Genomic DNA, 9,540 nt, shown 5'->3' with positions numbered 1-9,540 from the left:
TCTTCCCCTGGCAAACCTGTCCCACTGCTGAGAGCACGGTAAGTGCTTAAGATATATTCATTGAGAGTTATTACGAAGTAGACGTACATGGTGAGGAATAGGAGTAGTCAATGGTAGGTGGAAATTATTGTTAAAGTAGTTCTTCTTCATTCTGAACTTCCATCTAGTTGACCAGTCTATATGAGACCCAGCTACATGATCTAGGAATTTGCCCACAATGTGCAATTTATTTAAAATCTTGGAAATTGCTTTCCTGCTATATGTTGACATGGCATTCCCAGTTAGGCTTTCACTGCTGTTAAAACTTTCAGTAAGGTGAATCTTTTCCTGGGTGTTAGGTGTTCCTTCCTCCCTCCCTCCTTACCCCATGACAACACATATCATAATAGTGTTTATTAAGTTTAGTTCCACTGTTTTGATGAGTTAAAAGGTATTTCCTAAAAAGCATATGAATGGCCCTCAAAGCTGGGTGCTCTGGCAGAGGGATAGTTTCCTTCATGTGAGCAAGCAAGTTGTTTGATAGGAGTATACCGTGTCCCTCCTCCTTGCCAGGTCAAGGCCACAGCTACTTGAGCCCCTGCTCCACCCAGGCTGCCCCCATGCCTTGGGATATACAGACAGGCAGCTCGTCCTGTGGGCAGATGCAGGATGGAGACTGGCACCAAGCTGACTACTCTGCCTGTGACCCAGCTATACTCTCTGGGAATGTCCACACATTATGCACCTTATTTGACATTCTGGTAATTTTTTCCCTTCTATGTATTGACATAAACATTGCTTGACTTCCCTTTGCTGCTTACAAAAAGGACAAACACACAGATATCTGTAAATATAACATTTCTGTTTTACTACTGAATGTCAAAATTAGTTGAGGCATTGGGAAAGGATTTAATGTGGCTTCTGAGTGGAAACCAACAGCGTATTTCTTTGAAAAGATGAAGCCAGTGGGCTAATCATCCTACGTGCGAATGTCTGCACAGATGGAAATTCCCAGGACACCTAGGAGCCCAACCTTTGCACAGCTTCCAGCACCAGTACTTTCTGGAAAGGAGAAAAATTTTTAAATAAAGAGCATTAAGAAACACATTATTAGAATGCAACAAACCAATGCTTTTTGCAAATGTCTTGAATAGGGGATGCACACGTAACTTCATGTTACCCGTGATTTTAGTTATACTTGCATTGCACAGGTTAATAATATATTAGCTTATATAAGACTGACAATTCCTGGAAGTGCTGGTTGGCTCAATCCCAGTTGAGTTTATGACATTCTGTGTTGATGGCATATGTGCCTTTGCTTACTTTACTAATGAGTACTTAATTTTTTTTCTGGGCAGTAGAAATGTAATAAATGTGAATTGTTCTTTATCTATCTTCCACTACTCTGAGGAATTTCTTTTGTTGTGTTCTTCATCTGTTGGCCCTGCCCTCTTTCACTCTGGCTACTCTGCCACATTGAGCAGCTGTGTATAAAAATGCCAATAATGACTGCAGTGCCACGGGTTACCTGGATGAATCCAGGCTTTTATTCCCTGTCAGTGCACTTTGCCTGCTTTTCCCTGGACCAATTCTATTCTAGATTCTGAGAGCATTTCTTAGTGACTTCCTTCTTACCATATCCGAAAGATGCAATTCTAAGAATCCAGAAGCCTTTTTCCTACTTGAAATTCTTACGTGTGGAAGAATAAGAGAATCCAATAATTTTTCCTTGGCATGCAGGAATTCTTTATTTCATTCTCTCTTTTTACTCACAACCTCTCCACTAGACTATGTGTCCCTTGGAGACAGAATTTTATTCATTTCTATATCCTTAACATTTAGCCCAATTTGCACACAAAGTAGGTAGTTAATTCCCAAAGAAAACTGAACTGAGTTATGTTTTCATTTATTTGTATTTCACACAGCAGCTACAGAGTGCCTGGCACAAAGTAGCTCTCAAAAAATATTTCGTGAATGAATGATCTATGGGTACGGTACTCACCTGTCTGTTTTTCAACCACTTCCCCTTTATACAATGGGATATGTTTGCAGAGATTCTCAATGGGTGACCCAAACAGGAACCAGTCCAGATCTGTGACCAGAGACTCCAGAGGATTGTACTTGACCCAAGTGTATTTGTTGGAGTACATGTTTTTCAGAGCCTAGATCAATAAAATAAGTTGACATTATCTGGTGGACCTTACTCTAAATTGTGACTGTTTTTCTCTTTCAGATTAGTAAACAGAAGACAACCAGGGGTCTCAAGACATCATTTCTTCCTGACCAATCTGTCTTCAAAGAAGCTTCATTATTACCAGTGTGATTATACTGCTGGTGGCAATGAACCCCAGAGAAGGTAAGTCCCATGCCCAGGGTGGCACATCTGGGAAGTTATGGAGAGAGACTTAAACCCCAGGTCTATAGCCTCAAGGCAGTGTTTCTACATGCTCACTATACTGTGTTGTGTCTTTGCATCTTTGTGTCATTGACTATTAGAACTTTACTCATTTTCTGCCAATCACTGTTTTTTAGAGCCTTTCTCTGAGAAGAGAAGCTGATCAGTCCTTTCTACAAAGACACTGGAATGTGTTACAAGTTCTTGCATTTAGGGCCATGTGGTAGAAATCAAGCTGAGATGTACTCCTGCTCTCAAAAAAATAAATAAAAGGGAAAACTCTTTGGTAAGCTGAGTACCATATTTATGGTAAGGTCTAATATCATGACCTTGGCCCTCATCCTCTTCATCTCTCAATAGGCGCCAGTATTGCCCGGCTCAACAATATACAAGGGTACCCCAGAATTACCTGTTTCTCATAGATGTACCGTTGGAGTGTGTCCAGAGCAGGGATGGCTTGATGGTTCATCTTCAGGATGAAGCAAGCTCTTCGGGAGAGCACCCTGGATGCAATGTAGCCCTGAGGAGCAAGAGCACAATTACTGCCCCTCCCCAGATCACTGGGTTCTGAACTTGGTAAGGATGATGTCTGAGCCTTGGAGGAAAGATTTGTGCCTGCACAGTGAATATATGAAGAGATTGCTTTCCAATCTGTAATCAATTCTATCTGTTTGACTTCTTTTACATAGCATTTTTACTTTTTCACTTGTCATTTCTACCCCTTTGAAATTGTGCAAACCCATGACTTGTATTCTACTTTTCCTGTTATGGAACCAGGATCTGCAATTTGGGGTATGAAAGATTAAGAAGCAGCAGCTCCCCCTCTCTTTCCACTGGTTTCTTTCTGCCTCTCCTCAATTGGGAGTAAATATAATATTCTTTAGAAATGTGCTGTCCAATATGATAGTTAGCAGCCACAAGTGGCTATTTAAATTTAAAATCAAATTAGATAAAATTTAAATGTACTTCCTTCATCACACATATTGAGTGTTCAATAACCACAAGTGGCTAGGGGCTTCCCTGCTGGAAGTACAGATATAGGACACTTCCACCATTGCAGAACGTTCTGCTGGACAGTGATGCTTTAGAAACTCCCCTAAGCATCCTCGAAACCACTTCATCACTTCATCCCCCCCCCACACATGCATGTTTCATGTATTCTCCAATACTTTACAATCTTCTCTCCTTCTCCAGCTTTCTCTGTCCTTTCTCTACCTCAAACCCAAGCTGGCTGGATAGGGATGGGTTGGAGGGAGGCGGGATTGGAAGGGCAATGGAGGGTGAGCACTTTGGGACCAGAGGGGACCTAAGACCATCGAGTCTTCATCCAGAGTAGAAATTGTCTCCGCAGAGTTTCAAATAATTATATACCCTATAAGATTGTATCTAATGGAAACCCTGCTAGTTCCTATTTTTTTTAATTTTCACAAATTACCAGTTCCTAAAATTCAAAAATAGACTGAGGCTGAAAGTGTTGATAAAGGAGGAAGCTTAAAGCAACTCCTCACCACTCTGTTTTTTAAAGCCACTTTTGGGATTTCCATGTCAACCACTTAAAAACGATTTTAGTACCACTTCCTTTTCAACCTTATGTTTTAAAGACTCTAAACTTTCAAATGTGTCATGGAACTGCCAACAACAGTGGGGAAGAGGTTCATGAGGAGGTTTCTAGAAGAAAAGGAAAAGAAAAGCATGTTCAAATGTCCAGTAAGAAGGGTTACAACCTACTTTTACCTGCAGGGCATAGCTCTGAGCCTAGGTAAAGTCAGGTTCAGTTAGTGTTGATGGAACAAATGGAAAACAAATGAATAAATCAATGCAGGACAAGTCTTTGGCACAGGTTTCTGAGACTTGTTGTTAATATCAATAACTAAAACTTGGAAATAGTTAAGTGCTTTTAGTTAACACACTTTCCTTCTTACAGAAAAAGCATGATTTATTGCCTATACTATATACATAATTCAATGTGTGTAATTGCTTGGGATTTCTGCTATTTTGTGGTTGCTTTGTGGTTGTTCTTTTTTTGCATGGTGTTTTTTATTAGAAGCCCTAATTCATTTATTTATTCTTTCAACACATATTTTTGAGAGTGCCAGGCATCACTTTGGGCCTTGGTCACTCTTCTATGCACTTTCCGAGCCTGCAGTGGGGCAATATCACCACTCTTCCTTCTAATTTCCACCTGGAAAGGTCCGGCAAAGGCTTATGTTTCCTGTCATACTTTTTTCTTAGACATAGTTTTGTTTTCTTTTTAATTGATTGCTTGATTGTTTAAAGGGAAAAGTGGAAGCAAGGAAATTCTTAAGGAATTGAAAGGATGGATCTTAGAATTCAAATATGTAACAAACAGCTGTCCCTCTGCCCTTTAGAAAACCAGTCTCAAAAACTATGAAAATTAATTTACTGCTTACATGTTTATAGTCAAAAATTGTGGTAGAAGAGCATGATCCTGCATGGATGTTAATGATGGCGACATTTTTTTCGTTGTCAATTGACACTGTCTCCTGAACATTGCCACCATTGTTGCTTGGGCTGATGATGTTAAAAACCTAGATTGACAACAAAGACATAATGGTTATTCCCTAAATCTTATGCATTTGAAAGGCAAATTTTTCAACAAAATAAAACCTCCTTCCTGCTATGAGCAAGGGATTGGAGGCTAAAACCTCCCCACTGGGGTCCCAGTCCAAAAGTCCATGATACAATAAGAATGCAAAGCTTTTCCTCCCAGTTTACTATATTGTATATGGGAGAACCAATGACATCACAGGAGAAATGAAAATGACCACATTTTAAAGTAATGGGTTACATTTGTGAAGTTACTGCAACTGGAGAGAAATAGCCAACCCCATTGTTTCCATTACTGATTGTTTTTGAGATTCCATCCCAAAGAGGGCATATGAGCTTTCCTCTGTCCTTCAGATTATCTTATAGCTTCCTTTTCTTCTCCCAACATCACTAAGAAATAAAGCCCATAAGCAACCAACTCACCTCATATCCATGAGATTGTATTCCAAAGACAGCCAGCACCACCAGAAATGCCACCTGAAAAGCAGACCAGCCACATCCACTCCCTATAGGGTAGTCATTGGGAGTGGGGACAAGAGGGTACACTGGACAGGAAAAGCACAAATATCTCAGAAAACATATACCCAGAGACACTGGCGAGTGGTCATGGATGGCCAACAGTCCATTTCCAAAGTGTGAACACACACATTCACTCATTTAACAGGCATTTGTTGAGTGCTTGTTTGTCAGACACAAGTTTCTAACTTTGCTACCCAGTTCCCAACACTTCCAACACTATAACCATCAAATCTGGGCGTAGGTGAGCAATGAAGGACTCATTTACTATGGAAATGCCCTGGCATGATTCATACTGGCTTTAAATTATGGTGGTCAAATGATGTCCTCTGGTTTAAAAAAAATTAATTCCTTAAGACTGAGAGGGTAATACACATTTAAAATGGATTCATGGGTGATAAATACACAGTGAATTTCTAAGGGAAACTATGAAAATAAAATGCTTGGGAACATGATTAACTTTTAGGGCTGACATCAAGGAAACCCTCCATATTCCACAACCCATGCCTTGGTGATACTACCAGACCAAGGCTGGGCCAGCAGGTAATGACATTGACATTGAGGGAGTTCTCATAGTCTGCTGTGGTTACATGAAAGGCTGATCCAACATGCTAACCCCAGTGTGTGCCCTCTCTTCTGAACATCAGCATACTGTACTATCATTGAAAACTACTGATAGAGGGAAGGGCAAGTGTTTTTAAGAACTGTCAGTGGGACTTTTCTACTTCCCTTTCCATCCCATTATTTCTCTTCTGGTGACTGGGGGTGGAGTGTCTAGCAAAGACCTAGATATGGGTAGTCAACCTGCCTACTTCCATAGGAACACATCTTCTATTGCCCCAGGCCAGCTCTCGTAATCTCTGATGCTCCTATATGTTCTAGTTTGTTGGTGTAAAACAGAGATTTGAACAAGTGGATGAAAGGCTAACCACCTTAATAATATGATTAGAGAGAGCGCAGGGAGTGTTCCACTTCCCCCAAATAATCTCCCATCCATCATCATGATTAATGTTAAAAGTTTATGGTTCTCCTCTTAAAGGTTATTTCCTCTCTTAAAAAATCAAGAGACCCCTGGAAGAGGGAACTCTTTAAGCTGACAGCCCTTAACACCTTATAGGGAGGTACTTAACATTTTGCTTTCTCCCTGAGCAGCTGAGTGAGAATAAAGGACAGAGACTGGGGGAGGAGGTTCCATTCTGGATCAGAACATAGTCCTCCGTCATGTGGCACTGCAAGGTGGAGCTATGGAGGCTGGGATCAGATGGAGGAGTAGGGTGGTCATGGAAGTAATGCTTTGTCTTAAGAGAGAATGTAGACACCATCGGTGGCCACTGAAGACACTCTGGCTGCTTAAATTTTGCCATGATTGCTCCTGTAAGTGGGGACTAAAATGGATAAATTACATTCTAAATCCCACATTCACAGGTTTGGGAAAACCACATTCCTCTGTGCTTCAGTCTCCTTGTGTGTAAAATGTGAGTAATACTAATCAGCTCATATGGTTGTTACAATGAATAGATGAGATTCTTCGTGTGCAATGCTTAGCCTAGGGCTTAGTATGCATTTGAGAAGTGATAGCTGCTATTATTACTATCATTGATAATATTATTTTTAAAATCACCACTTCTCTCTTAGATAGTAAATATCAATTGTTTTAAATCGCCTACATTCCCTACAAAGCTCATAATAAGGGATTATTATTAAATATCCACCAAGTCAAAATTCTCTAGATATTTCCAAAATTTTTTATTTGTTTTTATTAGTAAATATCTCAAAAGTTAGACAATAGACAAATAAATATCTGATGTATTCAACCCTATTCCTGCCAAAGACATCATTAATTCAATCACAGATGCTTAGAACCATGTACAGTGTTTGCCTAAGACCCCTGAAAGCTGTGGCATATTGGATATGAGCATTCTCTGCAAACAGCCACCACAAGAATATCAAGAAGTATAAACAAATACTCACAAGGATTTTCATTTTGCCTGAAGGGAAGAAGGTGCTGGAGCAAGTGAAACTGCCTAGTGCAGCTTCTGTTGCTTTTATATTGGCATTAAGGTGGGGAAATCTCTTGTCCAAATGATCACTTTGGGAAAGACCATGTCTATATCTCTGACACACCCCAGCAAACTCCTTTATCAGGATTGAGACCCAACCACATTCCTGATAGCAACGAAGTTCATTAGTCAGTAGTGAAAATTCACCACTTGGTCACTCTGTAAATATTCCCTGCTTATCTGTTCTGTGCTGCACTCAAGATTTCAAATTCCACCCTTTAAAAATACTGTAAGATGCTTATTCTAGGCATACATTTTATAGACAGAGAAGGACATATTCCTAATATCTCCTCCTAAAGGTAAAGTCCTTCCTTAAGACCCCAGTTGGGCCCCACTCCATGTCTGTCCATCACTGTTCTGCTTGCTGAATTCTTCCTCCTGAGAAACGGATATGAGACTGGAAGGGAGGATGGTGGCTAGGAGCCCTGCTTTGAAAACAAACAACCTTATGACATTATTTGTTCTTCCCTTTAGGTTTGGTGCCAATTTCCAGAGAGGAGCAATGCTCAGAAAGCACTCTGCCCAGTTTCCAAGGTTAACCAAGTTTTTACATTAAGCCTTGTTTAAAACTCCTTGAAAACTATGTGTTGTATGTCTCTAGTTATCTTGAGATATATCTCTAGTTATCTCGAGGGATGTTGAGAAATTCTCAGATTTAAGAAAAAGAGAGAGAGAGAAGAAAGTTTAATTCTTGTAATTATTTAACACTACAATTATAAATGGCTAGTTGTATCCGGATGGGATCATGAACTCAGAAGGTAGAGAAATTAAAAAAAAAAAAAAACCTGTAAATTGTAAAATAGAATCACCACGGCAAGCAAAGAGGTAACATGAATAATGTCCTTGTTCTACAGATGAAACTACTTTATAAATAGTAGCTTTTAAAAAAAATTAGGGCTTTCAAAAAGTAGACATATAGGAGATTTGGGGGTTACCTAGTTCGCTGGAATTCCCCTACTGCGGCTGTTCTGCTGGGGTGAAAATAAGATTTGCAGCTTTATTAAATCTTTCTGAGATAGCAGCAGCAGAAAGGATTGTAGTTTTATAGCACATCTGCAAATTACCTCCCTTATCTGGTTCCCCAGACTCAAAAAAGCAAGCTAGCAATGATCATAAACATTAGGGTTGATGAAAGTATTAGATCTTACGCTCTACTTTGTCCCCCTCCTCCTGCCCCCAGGACTTCTGAGTCTATCAGTCTAGTGATGATAATAGCTAGCATTTACGGAGCACTTAATATGTTCTAGTGCTTTCTAAACATTTTGCATATATTGACATTTGATCCCTCATAGCCACCTTATAAGTTACCTTCTATGCTGTTCCATTTTATAGATGGGAAAACCAAGGTGCAGGGAAGCTAAGTAACTCTGGGGTTATACAGCTTCTAAGGGCAGAGGGTGGGATTTGAACCCAATCTAATTCCAGAGTTCACCCTCTTTACTACAGAAACTGTATGGCCTCTCTGACTAGCTGCTGGGTAACTGTAACTTCTTGCCTCGCAGGGTTGAGGCCATTAGCAAGCAGGTGTCTGCTTCCAGAATGCTCCTTGACTGAAAGACTTGGAAATTCTCAGGTCTACCCGCAACTTAAGGGTGAAACCTGAAATGGAGGGAATGAGAACCTGTGTTTGTAAAAGTTTTTATGAATGAAATTCATGTCTAAGCTGCCCACCTTCCTGCTGAAGAAGTGAAATCACTGACCTGGAAGGGCCCGGTGCTGACCATGCCCACACCTTGGATGCTCTGCTGCAGTAGGTGTGAAAAGGGGTGCAGGCATGTGGGCTTCTAAAACTCCCCTGGGTTCTTCTGGTTGAAAGTCATTTCAAGTCCCGTCCAGACCTCTCCCAAGGAAACCAAGACCCAAACAGGTGAAGACATAGATAGTGGCAAAGATAAGACTGTCCCCCAGGCCTTTTGACTTTGAGTCCTGTTTTCTTTAGTAGGTAAAACACTGAAACTTTTAAAGCAATACTCAGGGAATGAAGGTATTGATATTATTTATCCACTCTACTTCATTGGTCAT

Source organism: Eulemur rufifrons, chromosome 19, assembly GCF_041146395.1.
Source record: "Eulemur rufifrons isolate Redbay chromosome 19, OSU_ERuf_1, whole genome shotgun sequence".
NCBI classification, from domain to species: Eukaryota; Metazoa; Chordata; class Mammalia; order Primates; family Lemuridae; genus Eulemur; species Eulemur rufifrons.
This window is presented reverse-complemented; position numbering follows the sequence as displayed.